The sequence below is a fragment of the Vicugna pacos genome, chromosome 11 (genome assembly GCF_048564905.1).
Source record: "Vicugna pacos chromosome 11, VicPac4, whole genome shotgun sequence".
Lineage (NCBI taxonomy): Eukaryota > Metazoa > Chordata > Mammalia > Artiodactyla > Camelidae > Vicugna > Vicugna pacos.
The window spans coordinates 24219970-24237644 of record NC_132997.1 but is presented as its reverse complement, the minus strand read 5'-3'; the positions used below and the strand labels follow the sequence as shown (position 1 = coordinate 24237644).

The following is a 17675-nucleotide window of genomic DNA, read 5'->3' as shown; positions in this document are numbered from 1 at the left end:
AACATGGAACTTCTACCTGAGGTGTGAATGGTTTGTACCCCCGCACTGGGGACTCAAACTTTGAAGACTGACAACTGAGAGAGAAACCCCCAAAGCATCTGACTTGGAAGACCCTCAGGACACATGGCTGTGAGACCCACTGGGCTGTGGTGAACTCAGGAACCACTCTTAAAGGGCCTGTGCTCTTGGTCCCAGGGCCAAGTGCAGAAGTGGCCCTTGGAAAAGCACCCACACTTTATGTGAAAGAGACTCATTTCCAAAAGTTAAAGCATTGGTCTGAGGGGCAGGGGCTGCTGGGATACTCCTCAGGGACTGAGGCTGGTGGTGGGTGCCATCCTCCTGCTCTCCCTCTGCCTTAATAAAACTGGCAGGTACCATCTTTTTTTCCCCTTCCCGTTGGGTGCCAGCTTTATGCTCCAGCCAGCAGGTGACATCTTCCCCGCTCTCCCTCTGTCTTGCTGTATTTCTTACTTCATCTTTTCCCATTTCGTCTGCTCCCCTTTATTCAGAAGGTGGCATCTTTGCACTCTCCCACTGCCTCACTCCAGCTATATTTGCACTCTCCCTCTGATAGGCTTCAGAGAGCCAGTATCTCCAAGCAGGGAATGTCTACACACTGGCGACCCAGGTTTTGTGGCTTCCACTCAGGGGATGCTCCATGGTCACCTGGCTCTGGAGGCCAGGACCGACTGCATGTCTCACTCCCATGGATCTGTAACAGTTGGAGAGACACTTCCTGGCAGGCTACCACTTTCAGGCCTTGCACATTAGACTGAGACACATCCCCAGGCTTTACGTGAAAAAAGGCCTCCTTTTCTAGTTTAAGAGCTTTGGACTTGGAGGCAGGCTTCAGGTTTGGCACACATCAGGAGGCTACCGAGGTTCTCTCAGGGAAGGTAGGCTGGGGGTGCCACCATTACACTCTCAGCCTGTCTTGCTACAGCTCACTGACATTTCCCAGAAAGGAGCTTGTATACTTATCTGAAGCCCTGTTCTTAGTGACTGTTCTCCAGGGGACACCTCCAGACTTCCTAGCTCTAGGGGCCAGCAGGGACTACATTTGCAGTCCCAAGCCTCGATATTTATATTCTTCAAAAGCTGTTACTGGGGGGGTATGGAGTCAAATCAGACTGAACCTTGGTGTTGAGATCCTCATCTTTGAGATACTGACTGGTCTTGGTACACCCTCAACAGCTGGGGGCTGTCAAAATAAAATTAGCTGCTTGGATAATCACAGTTTCACTGACAACCAAGAGTAGGCAGGGCTAACTGACAAAGTTCATCTCCCACACAACTCTTTAAGACTGGGAGAGGTGGCTGTTTTACTTAATGCATAGAAACCAACACAGAGAGTCAAGTGAAATGAAAAAACAGAAGACTGTGGACAATGTTCCAAATGAAAGAACAAGATAAAACCCCAGGAAAAATAAACAATGAAATGAAGAAAAGTAATTAGTCTGATGAAGAATTCAAAGTACACTCGTATAAAGCCCACTGAACTCAGAAGAATAATGGATGAACACAGTGAGAACTTCAACAAAGAGTTAGAAAATATAAGAAAGTTCCTAACAGAAGTCACAGAACTAAAGAATACAATAATTGAACTTAAAAATACAATAGATGAAGCACAAGAAAGAATCTGTGAACTCAAGGACAGGTATGAGGAACTCCCTCAAAGATAGAAGCAAAAAGGGAAAGGAAGGAAAAAAAAGTGAAGGCAGCTTACAGGATTAATGGCACAACATCAAGCACAATAACATTCTCATTATAGGAGCTCCAGAAGGAGAAGAGAAAAGGGGGCAGAAAACATATTTAAAGAAACGAGGTCTGAAACTTTTCCTCACCTGGAAAAGGAAACAGATACCCAGTTACAGGAAGCCCAGAGAGCTCCAAAGCAGACTGGTAACAAGTAAGAATCAGTAAATTTTGGAACTTCCTACAAACAAAAATCCAGGACCACCAAAATCCCAGAAACACAAAATATCATACGAGGATACTAGGAACAACTACATAGAAACAAAGTGAAAAACTGAGAAGAAATGGACAAGTTTCTGGAAATATACAGTCCACCAAGATGGAATCAAGAAGAAACTGAACTCTTGAACAAACCGATCACTAGGCATGAAATCAAATTAGCAATAAAAAACCTCCCTACAGATAAAAGTCCACGACCAGATGGCTTCACTGGGGAATTCCACCAACCATACAAAGAAGAACTCATACTAGTCCTACTCAAACTCTTCCAGAAGACTGAAAAAGAGGGAGTACTCCCAAACTCATTCTATGAAGCCACCATCAGCCTGATACCAAAACCAGGCAAAGACACTACCGAAAAAGAGAATTATACGCCAGTATCACTGATTAAAATACATGCAAAAATCCTCAACAAAATATCAGCAAACAGAATCCAGCAGCACATAAAAAAGTTCACAAACCATGATCAAGTTGGACTCATCCCAGGAACACAAGGATGGCTCAACATAAGCAAATCAGTCAATATAATACACCACATCAAGAGAGAAAGGACAAAAAACACATGATCATCTCAATAGATGCAGGAAAAGCATTTGATAAAATTCAACACCCATTTATGATAAAAACTCTCAACACAGTGGGTATAGAGGGAACATATATCAACATAATAAAAACTATTTATGACAAACCTATAGCCAGCTTAGTACTCAACTGTGAAAAACTAAAAACTTTCCCACTAAAATCTGAGGCCATCAAAGCTGTCCACTCTCACCACTCCTATTCAACAGAGTCTTGAAGTCCTAGCCACAGCAATCAGGCAAGGAAAAAGAAATAAAAGGGATCCAAATTGGAAAACAAGAGGTAAAATTGTCACTCTATGCAGATGACATGATGCTATAGATAGAAAAACCTAAAAGTTCCACACAAAAACTACTAGAACTAAACAAATAATTCAGCAAGGTAGCAGGATACAAGATTAATGTACAAAAATCAGTTGCACTTACTTACACTAACAATGAATCAATAGGAAATGAAAGTAAAGAAACAATCCCTTTTATAACAGCACCCAAAGTAATAAAATACCTAGGAATAAATCTAGCCAAGGAGGTGAAAGACTTATACATAGAGAACTAGAAAACATTGACTAAGGAAATTAAAGAAGACTTAACAAAATGGAAAGATATCCCATGCTCTTGTATTGGAAGAATCAATATTGTTAAAATGGTCATTCTGCCCAAGGCAACATACAGATTTAATGTAACCTCTATTAAATTACCCAGGGCATATTTCACAGAACTAGAACAAATAATAATAATAACATTTATATGGAATCACAAAAGACCCAGAATTGCCACAGCACTGCTGAAGAAAAAGAACGAGGCTGGAGAAATCATCCTCCCTGACTTCAGACAATACTACAGAGATACAGTCATCAAAACAGCATGGCATTGGTACAAAAACAGACCTACGGACCAATGGAACAGAATGGAGAGCCCAGAAATGAACCCACAAACTTTTGGTCAATTAATCTTTGACAAAGGAGGCAAGAACATACAATGGAATAAAGACAGTCTCTTCAGCAAGTGGTTTTGGGAAAACTGAACAGCAGCAATGTAAATCAATAAAGCAAGAATACTCCCTCACATGATGTACAAAACTAAACTCAAAATCGATTAAAGACTTAAACATAAGACAAGTCACAATAAACCTCCTAGAAGAAAACATAGGCAAAACATTATCTCACATATATCTCGGCAATGTTCTCCTCGGGCAGTCTATTCAAGAAATAGAAATAAAAGCAAACACAAACAAATGGGATCTAATTAAACTTACAAGCTTTTGCACAGCAAAGGAAAACATAAGCAAAACCAATACCCTGTAAGACCTCATCATCCTTTGCATCCCATACCTGCCATGATGGAAAGTTCACCACTCCTGTGACAAGAGCCCATTATTGACTCTAACATCTCCATCCTCCACACCTCTACCTCACTTCACCTTTAGAAGGCCACTAGCCTAGTTGATTCCCTTAGTTTTCTCCTGTCATTTCCACCAGTGTCAATCTAGATTCTCCCAAAATTACAAAACTGATCATGTGCCTGCCTCTTTTCAAAAACTCTGATCCTTCTCCATTGCACAAATATAAAATCTAACTCTATTCTGCCTACAGAGTCCTCCACAATTTGCCACCTAAGTCCTTTTGCAGGATTGGATTCCATAGCTTAGATTGTCACTCGCACCTATTATCTTTCTATCAAAATCCCACCACTCAGAAAGGCTCTATTCAAACTCCACTCTTTATATCCCCTACGTAATGTTTAGGGAAGGACTTTTCATGGAAAAGGCAAAATTCCTAATGAACAGATTCAGAAAATTTAAAAAAAAATTTCTTCCTTAAAATTTTAAGTCCTTCTGGAAACATTAAGCTTTTTAAAATGTCAGTTCTTCAAATATTATTAATATTTCAATTGAGAAATCCTTCAAAAACCCAGCATCGTTAACCAACATTTACTAAATACTAATAATGCACAATGTAAATTAAACTCTTATATGAAATATCACCAACCTGAAGGTAAAAGTTATAATTTGGTCCCAGGATTCTAATTCCAATATTATTTGTACTTGGATCTTACTTAAGAAAGGAAAATATACATATAGTAAGTGGACTTGACATTTCACCTAATAGAGACTTAAGTCACTTAAGTTCACAGCCGAGATATAAAGTTACCAGATCTAAATCATCTTCAGGCAAGGAAAAATTCTCATCAGATTAAAAAAAATTTTTTTGACTGAGATGTCATAGAACTAGACTTTTTCAGTACACATTTAAGCGTTAATCGTTTCTAAGGGCCCAAGGATGTGATGGGCAATTCCGAGCCTTTCACAACGAGACCTGGTGACCAGCACACATACCAGCAGGTGCACAGCAATCAGACCTACTCCAGGTAAGTGATGTTGTGGGCAGTACCATCTTACTGTTACCTTCTATGACCTTGTTTCTTTTAGGCCTGACCTAATTTAATTCCTCTAATGGCTCCTAGCCTACTGAGTTCACGTGAATCTTCACAGCTGTGTACTGTGAAGCACTCTGCTCCTGAAGAGAATGCAAATATTCAATCATTTTTTTTAAAGAATTTTAACTAGTCTTTGTACCTAGCTAACATACTTGGTAAAATAGTCCCTCTATGTATTTCTAAAATTATTACCGTTCAAATTTGAATGTTTCTGAAGTAAATTTGCTTGTAAGAGTAAAATATGCTAAAATTTCAAAATTATTAATAACACTAATTAAGGAAAACAGGGAGTTATGAAAAGAGCTCTGGCAACTGAAACAGGATCTTAGTCTACAATCTCAAGTCTGACTCTTTAGTTGTGCGACCTTCAGAACTGGCTTCACCTCAAAACACTTTCTAATCTGTAATAGAGCTAGCCCTGCCCTTCTCCCTCTGCAGGTGGCTGTTCAGGTAACATGAAATAAGGTACATAGCACAGTACCTGACATGAAGTGATCATCAATAGTCTGCTTCCTTCATACAACACAAAAGACACACATGAAGGTTTAGGCATAAGAAAGCCTACACCTCCACAAGTCTGCATGAGCACAAAATATCACAAGTAGTTGGTTCTAACAACAACAACAAAAAAACAAGAACAAAAACAAAAACAAAACCACCATCAACCCCATCCCACGAACACTTCTGAGGGATCTGGAGCCAGGCAAGGGCGCCTGCATGTGGTTCTGCAAGAACTCCATCAGGGCGGCATACACACAGGCCACTAAAGCTTTAACAGGGAAAGTCCACAGTCATTATGTTAAAACCTCTGGAAGCCTTTATGCCAGTACGAGAGCTCACGCCCGGTAAAAGAGGGGACAAGTCAAATTAGGGCCAACTCCAAAAGACTCCTTAAATAAATCACAACAGCGATGCTGGCTTATCCTTCCTGAAACGCGAACAGTACCATGCCCAAACCCATTTAAACACTTGAAGATCGAGACATTCCACACCCACACTGGTGCCACTACATGTCTTTTAGAGAGCCTGCGCAGGGGAGCACCCCTGGCACCATGAAAGCCGTCCGCAGAAAAGGCAGGGGAGGGGGGAAAACAAGACGATGACTTCGGGGTTGTACACACCCGCCGCTGAGAATCGCTTTCCAGACCGCAGCCGCCTCCTCAAGCATCTGAAGTACTTTGCGGCTTCACTATGGGGACGTCAAGGGAAGGCCGCTAGTCAAGTACCCTGGGGCTGGGGGCCGTTCCCGTCCCGGGGGTCCCGGGTCCCGGCCTCCGACCCCCGCGCCGCTCCCCTACTCCGCGCGCCATCGAGGACCGCCCGGGAAGCGCCGCGAGTAACGACCCGGCCCGAGCGGCCCGGCCCCGCCCGAGACCCCCAGCGCGCGGACGGCAGGCAGCCCGGCTGCGGTCTGGCCAGGGTCGGGGTCGCGGGTCGGGCACGACGCCACTACCGCAGCCAACGAGGCGGAGCGGGACGCCGGGCGGGTGCGGCCGGCAAGCGGGGCGCGGACACTCACCACACCACGCGGTAGGAGCCCTCGAGGAGGAGACTGCTGGAGCGCGGCCCCACGTCGAACACCTGCCCGCGGACCACCTAGGGGCCGCCGCCCGCCGCCGCCGCCGCCGCCGCCGCCGCCGCGCTGGGCTTAACGCTCCGCGGCTGCCGCTCGGCCCACGCCGCTCCTCCCGGAGGGACCGCGCTGCCGCCACAGCCGCCGCCGCCGCCGCCGCCGCCGCCGCAGCAGCAGCAGCCGCCGCCTCGGGGGAGCCACGGAGCTTCTGAAACGACTGCCGCTCACACCAACTGCCAACTGCCAACTGGCGGGCAGGTAGGCGGAAGGAGGGGCGAGGCCGAGGAGGGCTCTGGGGCGGGGCCTGTCCTGGCAGCGAGCGCGCGGATTGACTCCTATGGTCTGGGGGCGGGGCTTCGCCTCAGGATGGAGACAGCATACATGAACTGGTGTCCACACAATTTGTATTTTTTTTTCTATTAGGAATAATGTTGCTGTGATCATTTGTATACCAGGTATTTGGGGATCCAGGTTTTATTTCTCACAGCTGCATGCCTGAGATTGTCATGCCTGGGTTATAAGGAAACTCAATGGTTGGCCTTTTTAGAAACTCCAGACTGCTTCCAAAGTGGCTGCATCGTTTTACATAGTTTCACTAGCCGACTATGAGCGTTCCAACTTATCTCTACATTATAGGCAACACCTGTTATCGTCTGTCTTTCTGATGATAGTCATCCTCATGGTTCTGAAGTGGCATCTCCTTGTGGTTTTGGATTGCGCTTCCCTGATATTGAGCTTCTTTCATATGATTGTTGGCCATTTGTATATCTTCTTTTGGAGAAATATGTATTAGAAATTATATATTCTAGATAAAAGGCTCTTTTCAGAAATATGATTTGTAAAAAATAGTCTCTCATTCTGTGGCTTGTCCCTTACTTTCTTGAGAATGTTCTGCCCCAGGGCCTGGCATTAGCTCTTCCCTCTGCATTGAATCCTCCCTGGACACATACGTGGTGGTCTCCCTCCTTCCTTCAGGTCTTGGCTCAAATGCCTGCTTGTCAGTAAGATCTCCCCGGATCCCTTGCAGTTATCACCCAGTAAGAACAATGATGACAGCCCCATGCATCACCATACGTCCCACCTCCCTGCCTCATTTCCCTTCAAGCTTTTATTACCATGTCCATGTAAAGTAGTCTTTTGTGAATTGTCTAATTCTTAACTGAATTGGAAATTTCATAAAGGATTTTTTTAATCAGTTTGTTACTACTTTATCCCAAATGTAATTCACTTTACATAATCCAGTATGAATGCAAACGGAAGAATAAATGAATTGCATGAGAAACAATAATATATTTCACTTTATTTTAATAAACCTATGACTTTTTCCAAATCTACACGTGAATGTATATGCCAGCATAGTTCAGTCATTCTTTAGTCGTCTGATAGAAAATTAATTTGTTCATTTTTCATGGGAAGTAACCTTTGGCTTTGGAAGATTTCATAGCAAATAATAGAGGAAAAGCAAAAATAAATAAATAACTACTTAATGAAGACTTAAATGTGGTTAGCAGTGGTGCAAACTGAGCTGATTGAAGCTTGAGGATGGGTAGATCCTGGGAAGGGTCATCATCTGCCACTGTGTCTCCCCTCTGAGTGTGAGGGAGTTTGTATTTCCATGGATGCATGTGTGACCAGGCTGGGAGGCCACAGGTCAGGAAGGCTTTTCAGTACCAGCTTCTGCTCTTTCTTGGCCTGGCCTTGTGTAGATTGACAATCAGGTTCAGTCCCTAGGAGTTTTCTGGGAGTGTTTGTATTTCCCTGGGACACAACTAAATAATTACAGCCTAATGTGGTAAGTGCTAGGCTCGAGTTCTATGGAAAGAACAAGATAGTTGCTGAAGAGGCCATGATTTCTTGATCTTGGGGTACCTGGTGTAATCTTCATGATGAGGCAATATTTGGGGCTGTTCTTATAAAATGTATTTGGGGTGAGGAATTTCTGAGTTGGAGGAAGGTAATATACAGGGAATTGGAATGGGATTTGGGTAGGAGTTGAGACTGACACAGATGGATGTGGCCATAGCATTCTGGAGTGGCAGTGAGATTGGAGAGGGAGAAATCTGCTTTTGAGATTTTTTTTAGGGCTGACCTAGATAGTAAGTGTTGCCTAACTGGATGTGGAGGGGAGAGACTGTAAGAAGACTTCTTGCTTGGGTGTTTGGACCAGATGGCCATAAATCAAGAATGGATATTCAAAGGATGGACTCTGGGGACATAAAGGAACAGATGATCAATTGGTCACATTGATGTCTTTCCTTTTAAGTTTTTATTTTGAAATAATTATAGCATAATTAGTACACTGAGATCCTAGGTAGCCTTCACCCAGTTTTCCTGAATGATAGCAATTACAAAAGTGTAGTACAGTGTTAAAATCTGGAAATTGACATTGGTATGATCCATAGAGCTTTTTGGGACTTTGCCGGTTTCCCGTGCACCCGTGTATGTGTGTGTGCATGTATGCCTGTATGTATCTGTGCAGTTTTATTACATGTTGATTTGTGTAACCATCACTACAGTCAAGATATAGAATTGTTCCTCCTCTGCAAAATCTCTCACATTCTTTCCCTTTTCCTTTTCCTGACCCCTTGCAGTCACGAATGTGTTTTCCATCTCTGTAATTCTTGTCATTTTTGAGAGTGTTAAATAGTATGTAATAGAGTATGTAACCTTTTGATATTGGCTATTTATCACTCAGTAGAATTAATTCCCTTGAGATCCATCCAATTGTTGAGTGTATCAAAAGTTCACTTCTTTCCATTGTTGAGTAGTAATATCCTGTGGTATCAATGCACTGCACCAAAATTTGTTGCATACATTGAGGGACATTTGGGTTGTGTTGAAGTTTTAGCTATTACAAATCAAACTGTTACAAATATGCATATGTATTAACTTTTGTGTGTGGATACATTTTCATATCTTTGTGAGAAGTGACCAGCATTGCATCGGCTGTGTTGCATATTAAATGTATATTTAGAATGTATTTTTAAGAAGCTGCCAAACTATTTTCCATAATGGCTGTACCATTTTAACATTCTCAGAAGCAATATATGAGGTATCTAATTTTGCCACATCCTTGGTATTGTCACCATTTTAAAAAGTTTTCACTGTTCTAATAGATAGGTATAGAGTAATATCTGATTGTGATTTTAATTTGCAGTTTTCTAATGGCAAATGACCATCTTTTCATGTATTTGTCTTCTGTGTATTCTTTGATAAAAACATCTGTGTCTTTGCCCATGTCCTAGTTGTATTGCAGGGCTCAGTATCACCACTATGAGACTCCTCATTCTGCCTTGTTGCTGCTGGGGGAGGGGGTGAGGAAGCACCTGCTGGCCCACTAGACCCTCCGGGGTGGAGGATGGGGGAGGCAGATTGCTGAGTAGCACCTCCCACTCATCACCTTTACCTCAGCACTGCCAGGTCAGGCTGAAGGTCCAGTTCTGCACGTGGCCACACTGATTCCACAAGGGGCCAGTTTTCATTTGGTCTTGGCTGGAGTAGAGACAGTATTAAGAACAAGGTTTTTCTGCCAGATGTCCCTTTCCCTGTCCCTGGGCAAGAGGTGGAGAGAGGCTGTACTTACAACCTTTATCTTCTGGTGGTTCCAGATCCAGGCTTCTCCAGCACCTCGTCAGGGGTGAAGGGGGAAAGAAAACCCAGGGAGCTTCGCCACTCCTCACGTTGTCAGCTTCCTGGCCAGTCAGACTTCCCTCCATTTTTCATAGCTTTCCTGTGATTGTTTGTGGTCTTAGTGCCAGGATTTTTAGTCACAAGAAGGACTGTCAGCATTGGAGTGACTTCATCTTGCCCCATGTTGGTTTTTCAGGACCTGGGCCAGTTCAGGAGGTGGTCTAGACTCAGTAGAGCTTTGTGAAGTGACCTCAGCCTAGGGCCATTGACACCAGGAGATGATGGATGAGGGCTTGGGAGCCACTCCAACTTTGTTTGAACCTTGGAACCTGTGCTTACTGATTGGGACTTAAGAATCAGCTTTCTCATCGTTCAAATGGGGATGATGCTGTTGCTGCTAATAATGCCTGTGTCTGTGACATTATACATGTAGAGTAAGTTGCAGAATACCTGATCATTACTAAGGGCCCAGTAAAACTGAGCTCTTGCTTTATCTGTCGTTGAGATTCTTGGCTCTAAGAAGATCATTTTTGGGCTTAGTGAGAGTGATCTAAGTGAGAACAAAAGCCAGATTACAGGGATTCAAAAATCAAGCAAAAGATGACAAAAGAAGTCAGTGTAACTTCAAGATATTTTGCTGGACAAGTAGAGAGAGGGTTGTGAAGGGATTCAGGGAAGTGACTAGGGGAGAAAGGAGTGTGAAGTTTTGGTAGGAAAGAATAAAGGACTGAAGAGGGAGAAATAAACAGGTATGTTACAGAAAGAGCCAGGTTGCTGCTGATGCTTCATTAAATACCCAGTACAAAGAAAAGAAAATTATTCCCTGAGACCAGGCACACTCTCCCGTGAACCCCGTCCAGCACAGAACCCAGTTCCTGGCTGTCATCACTGATGTCACCAAGTATGTTGACCTTTACCACTTCCAAATCAGACACCCACTGGAACTGTAACCCACCACTTCAGCTCCGGGTAGTCTGCAGCTCCTGTTGCAGAAAGGAGAGAAACAGAGGAAAGGTGAGACTGAATGAGGAGCTAGGACATCAGGAATTTTTATATAATAAGCTCCAGTCATTTATTATTATGCCATCAGACATTTACTAAGCATCTGCTTCATTCCAGGCATGTGCTCTGGTTATGATGATGACAAAATAGACATTATCCTTGTGCTTATGGAGCTTTCCTTCGAATGTGGGAGTCAAGCCTTATGTATTCATGCACGGTTGTGACACGTGCTGTGAGGGGAAGGGAATTTGTACAGTGGGGTTATATTACCAGGGGGATTCTGCATGGATGTGGAGGGTAAGGAACGCCTCCCCAAGGTAGAGAGATTGGAGCTGAAATGAGGTAGTGGGTACTGTGGAAGCTGAGAAGCATGGGGAATGTTCTAGACACAGGGCACAGCATTTATGAAAGAGGAATGTGGAATGTTTGTGGAACTGAATGAAAGCCACCAAGACCAATGTGTTCAGCACATGGGAGCAAGACCTGAGATGGGAGGCGGAGGAAGGTGAGCCATGGGGTCATCATAGGCACCCAAGGTCTAGGCTGTTATTCTAAGTATGGCGGTTAGCTGTTATACAGTCATAAGTAGAGTGACATAGAGTACATGCTCTGGTCCACATTTTTTAAAAATGACACTGTGTGCCCTGCAGGACTTATATTAGAGAGAGCCACGGATGGCTATGAGGAGACAAAGCCCAATATCAAAGGAGGCAAATTGAGAGAGGAGGGAGTTTGGACAAGGGATACGGCCGTGGAAATGGAGGGAAGTAAGTGAACTGGAGACTTAGTGATGCATCAGATGCGGAGGCAAAGTAGAGACAGATGTTTAGATGACTTTCAGCTTTGTGGCTGGGTGACTAGTTTCCAGTTTCCAGTAATCAGGATCACTGAATATTTGGGGGAAGAAAGCATGAGTGTATTTTTAGACTTTTATTTGGTCCAAGATGCATCTTGGAAATGATGAAAATCTGGTTGCCTGTGTGGATATGAAGGGAAAACAAAGGCTTATGATGGAAACAGGGGCTTTAGCCTGGGCAGTGAAGACTGGGGAGGCCAGCAGAGGGGTGGGTGGAAATCCAGGAAGGAGGGTATAGTACTGTCATCAAAGGGGACAGTATTAGGAGGCAAGCCTAAGAGTGAGAGGCATGGTGGTGTCTGAGGAGAGAGGCAAAGATTTAAAGATTAGATTTAGAATAGAAATAGTATGAACATTGTGGAGACTGAATGAAGAAACTGGTAAAAGGCTGGCCTGGCACAGTGTTTTCACTGATATCCCTTAGAGCACTGCATCCTTGGGAGTGTTACTGTCATGTTCTCTCTCTGTCTCTGTCTTTCTCTTTTTCTGTCTCTCACACAAAATCATGTTTCATGCTGGAGTAAGTATGGGGATCACTGTTAAGATGGAACAGTTTGTCAACAACATAACTTTTAAGAGTGTTTGTCTAGCACCATGAGTCTCAAGGTTGACGGCCCATGCAGCAGTACTTACCGATCCTCAGGGATCCAAGTTCGTGTTCTCTGGAACAGCACTGAAGAGACACCTGCTGGGTGTCATTAAGAGACTCGGCCACAGAACTGTGCATCTGTCCCTCTCAACATCCTCCCCTCCGTCTCCACTTCTGCTCCCCAACCCCCTCCCTGGGAAAGGTACAGTTTTTTCTCAGGCATTGAAATAGCAGAGTTCAGTGTCAGGGTTCTGTGGGTTTAGGGCAGTGGAGGTCAAAATATTTGGTGAAATCAGGGATGACAGCCAGGAATCTGGATCCATTCTAGCCAGTGGTTGGGTGAATAGTATGTCTGGGTGTTGGGTGGGATGAATCTTTGGTAACCAGTGAAAGCCTCCGACTTAGCAGCAGGGCTCTAGCTCATTCACAGGCAAACAGGAAACCCTCAGAAAAGGATATTCTGGAAGAAACCTTCTGCAGATAATTGGGCTGGGGGTGGGAAGGGGTGAACAGTAAAAGAAAGGAAATAACCAAAAGATAGCCCCTGTCCTGTAGACTGAAATGATTTAAACTTACAAGGTATGTGCCTGGGATTTGGAGATGGAAGGTTTGTTATTTAAATGTTTAGAACTTGGAAGTTCCTTTATGTTGGTAATCAATGTGTTAGTGTGTAGCTACTTTGCACATAGCTTTGGCCATAAGGGAAAATGAACCTATTTCAAAAAGTAACTCTCATCACCACTGGTATGGCAGTGAGATCACCACATCCTCTTCATAGAGGGTTATATATAGTTTTAAAAAGCAGAAGAAGAAGATCACTATAGAAGGTTTAAGCAAACAAGAGTAGTATTATGCGCAAATGGGTATTTTGTGAGGTGGCATTTTGCTGGAATCTGAAGCCCAGCATTTATCTTGCAATCTCCAGTGCCTAGTGTAATGCCTGGTAAAGTCAGCTTTTGATTGAATGGGTGGATGAATAAATAATCCCTAAAATTATTTTTTTAAAAAGAAGAACCAGAAGAGAACACTTGACACTATATTTACTTTGGAGGTCAAACATAGTCAAAATTATCCAGATGACCTCTAAGTTCTGGCATGAATTTGTAGAACTAGTTTTACATAGTTGATGTTGCTGATAAAAGTGAGAAATGGGTTTTTAACAGGTAGAAAATTACTGACTTTTGCTTGATCCCACATGTCTTGCAAGGAGAAAGCCAAGATGTCAGGCAAGAAGAAACAGTTGGTCTTGCTGTAGCAATAAATAGCAGAATATTGCAGACTTGATTAACATTAAGTTTTAATTCTATTTTTGTAACTTCCTACACATATGTATTCCCGCATAAGAGATGAATGATATGCACACGAGAGCGTTTTGTTGAGTGAACGTATAGATGAGTGAATTCACATGAATCTTTGCTGGACGCAGCCTTCTTATTTCTTAATTTATCTATTTGTATCCTCGTGTTTGACATGACCAGCTCTCTCTCAGGCATGCATAAGTATCTATTTGGGATTCAAATTACCTCATAAGGACCCTCATTTTACTGTAGGATGATGGTAAACTCTTGGCATTATCTGTATATCATTATGTCCTCGATATTTCTTATTTTGATTGTCTTGTCATTAACTTTCCTCCTTTAACCTCTCTCTTCCCCCAGGACATGGAGGCTTTCTTTTTTCCTACTCAATTAGTGATCTAATTTTTCTGTCTTTAAAAAAAATTACTGACTTCTAACTACATACAGTCATCCCTTGGTATCTGCAGGGAATTGCTCCTCAAATCCCCAGATGCTCAATCCCTTAAATAAAATTGTTTGTAGTTTGCATATAACCCACACACATCCTCCTGTATACTTGAAATCACCTCTTAATTACTTATAATTTCTAATACAACATAAATGCTATGTAAATTGTAGCTGGAGCACAACAAATTCAAGTTTGCTTTTTGGAACTTTATGAAATTTTTTGCCGTGAGTATTTTGGATCTGTGTTCAGTTGAATCCACAAATGCAGACCCCGCGGATACAGAGGGCTGACTGTACCATGAATCATACTGGTCACTAGGACCACAGAGATACACAGGACATAGCCCTTCTCTCCAATAAGCTCCAGTCAAGAGAAGAAGTAGACATATATGTGTAGCACCAGTAAGACATTGTAGTAAGCAAATAACAGAACAAATATAAGGTTCTGTGTTATTCTGGATAGAGACTTGTTATAATGAGGATCAAGGTGGGCAAGGCAGGCTTTTTAGTGGAGGTTATACTGAAGTCAAACCATCTCATTTACTTCTATGTATCTTTTGTGGCATCACATTCCAAAAGCCAAATGGATCAAGCCCTCAGAAGATCTATTGATCTGTCATCAAATCTTCTTTCCCTTCTGAGAGAAGCTTCCTTTGAGGAGCTAGTCTTTGCTGGGTAATCCCATCAACAGAAAAGCCTGCATTTCAAATCAGTCAGTGAACACAAAACACAAAATAGCTTTATTAGAAATCTCTCAGCTTCTATCATTTACAGCAGTTTATGGCTGAGATGCCTTATGTTTAAACAACAGAAAATGTTGAAGGGATTTTAACTTCTGAAGACTAGACTCAAACCCAAGATATGGTGGTTGACTCAGACTTGTTAATGCACTTAGAAAATGTAGGATTTTGACTGTTTTGAAACATCTTTGTGAATTATAGAGATAAGACTGAAAATAAAAATCATCTAAATTCTGTATTAAGAATAAATTTTGTGTTGTTTTAAACCTGTAAAATATTCTGCCTTATGTTAAAATGCAGACGATCCTCTCCTATAAAGAACTAAACTTAGAGCAAGAAATTTGTAGCTTGGGTTTTAAAGGGTGCAAGAGGACAATTAGAAAGAAAAGAAGCCTGGAGCATTTTTGTGACGAAAAAATTTGAAATAATCAAAATCTTCTATTTTTGTTCTATGACTTAATAATTAAACTGTACTTTTCTTTTCCCAAAACAAAGAGGCAGAAACAATGATTGCAATAGTTAAATACATATTTATTTCTTTAAAAAAGTTATAACACCTTTAGGATCAAATTACTTTCAAATTTAACTTGATTACTTTCTGAGAGAAATACCACTTTAAAATAAAAGTCTTGCATTCCAGAGAGCATTAGAAATACCTAAAAACAAGGGAGGAAAACTGTACTGTTTTAAAGCATGCTGGAATAAATAAAAATATATTTTTTTTGGTGCATGACTAATAGCGAATAGCAATTAGGAGATTTGGAGATGATCTAGTTTGCATTAAACATATTTAAACATTTTAAAATGTGTCATGAATTAAGTCAAGCTTTACCTCAAATAGATGCTGAAAATACCAAAATACACAGAGTTTTCCTGTATTTAAGATCATGATTATCTAACAAGCACTTGGCTTTTGTTTTTCCTCAGAGCACAATCAGATGAACTGGAAAAAATGGAGACGCATGGCCGGTCCTCCAAAGACAAGGAAAATGACAAGTCTCTGGACGAAACTGAGCAGTGAGCGCATCATAGGACCCTGTAGATGGCATCCAGGCTATGGGTGGGCTCTTTCCATTTGGAAAATGCAGTATCTTCTGTGCACATGTGTCATGAATAATGTGAGGATAAACGTGTTTTGTGGATTGTCTTTTACCTCTTAACTTGGCTTACATCAGGCTTCTATGTAATGCCACACACTGTGCTTTCCCAAAATTGGGGAAGACATCATCCTTGCTTAGGACAACAAAAGCATGTAATTTTTGTGATTTTTTATGGTTATATTTGTTCAAATGCTGTTTATCTGTTTGATACACAGTTTCATAGGAATCTCCACTTTGTCAACCTGATAAATCACATTTATTTAAAAACAAAAACTTTCTTCTAAACACATGCTAACTCTTGAATAGTTTTTAACAACTGATTTTTGGATTGAAACAAATAGTTTTTGTAAATGTTACTCATAAAAATGAATCTGAAACAGAGTCTGAGAATCATAACTGTATATGAATAAAGGATTCTTTTGTATTGGTAAATATATCTTATTCAATCCTCCAATAAGTTAAATTTCATTTATTTAAATAATTAGGAAGTAATCTGAATAAAAAGTAATGAAGCAAGAAGCAAGATTTTTGTATAATTTCACAACAGCTATGCAAAGTCTTTCTGATTTCATTCTTTCTCTATAAAACACATGTAACTATATTCATATGGTTATATATGTATATAGTTAGTCCTATTTGTATACCCATGTGGATGGAGCTGTTACTCCAATCACTCGGAATTAATTTTACCCAAGGTGGTCTACAAATTCAATGCAATAACTTTCAAAATAACAAGGGGATTTTTCACAGACCTTGAATAAGTTATTAAAGTTTGTGTGGAAACACAGAAGAATCCAAGTAGCCAAAACAATCTTAAGAAAGGGGAACAGAAGTAAGGGAATCATGCTCCTGGACTTCAGAGTATAGTACAAAGCTATAGTAATTAAAACAGTATGGTACTGATCCATTTTGATTCTTGAATGCACTCTTTTCTTTCATAGTTAAAGCAGATGTACAGTGCATGTTTGAAAGCCTCAAAACAGTCTGTTGTAGCTAGCATAAACTTTAAGCCAAATCATGTATAAGCCAGAATGACTTATCCATATCTCAGCATGTGAAAATTTCCTCCATCATCTGTCATCCTGTAGTCCAGTAATATAAGGTTAATATTTTGGCATCTTTTTATCTAGTGTGTGTATATGTTGCACATGCACAAATTATTCCATCGACACCATGATGCATACAATTTTTGTAATTTTTATCCATTCTTACAATCTCTGCTCTAAAATTGGATAATATATTTATGTTTACATTATGTCTTTTTTCTGGCTTTCTATTGTCTTAAAATTTTGTCAAAATTCTCTCTCTGACTCCTGCAATACATTTTGAAAGTTATAGACAGTGTTACTATTAATTTGTTGGCTGATCTTAATTATGACCATATTTTCTTAATGTATATAGTTTTAATACCTGCCATAAATTTACTGAATATATTTACCTTCCCAAATAAGA

At 41.3% G+C, this 17675-nt stretch overlaps 1 protein-coding gene and 1 long non-coding RNA gene across 3 annotated transcripts in view; one reads left to right on the top strand and one right to left on the bottom strand.

The window, feature by feature from the left end:
- The window catches only part of LOC140699222 (zinc finger protein 532-like), a 44720-nt gene extending 38078 nt beyond the window's left edge, over nucleotides 1–6642 (bottom strand). For both annotated transcript variants that reach the window (XR_012077235.1, XM_072970942.1), the window contains exon 1: nucleotides 6508–6642. The gene's annotated coding sequence lies outside the window, so the exon portion shown is untranslated. The remainder of the gene's footprint in view (nucleotides 1–6507) is intronic.
- Nucleotides 6643–6729: 87 nt separating this feature from the next.
- On the top strand, nucleotides 6730–16655 carry LOC140699223 (uncharacterized). Its single transcript, XR_012077236.1, has 2 exons — nucleotides 6730–6819; nucleotides 16051–16655. It is a non-coding gene; the product is annotated as an uncharacterized lncRNA (long non-coding RNA).
- The last annotated feature ends 1020 nt before the right edge of the window (nucleotides 16656–17675 follow it).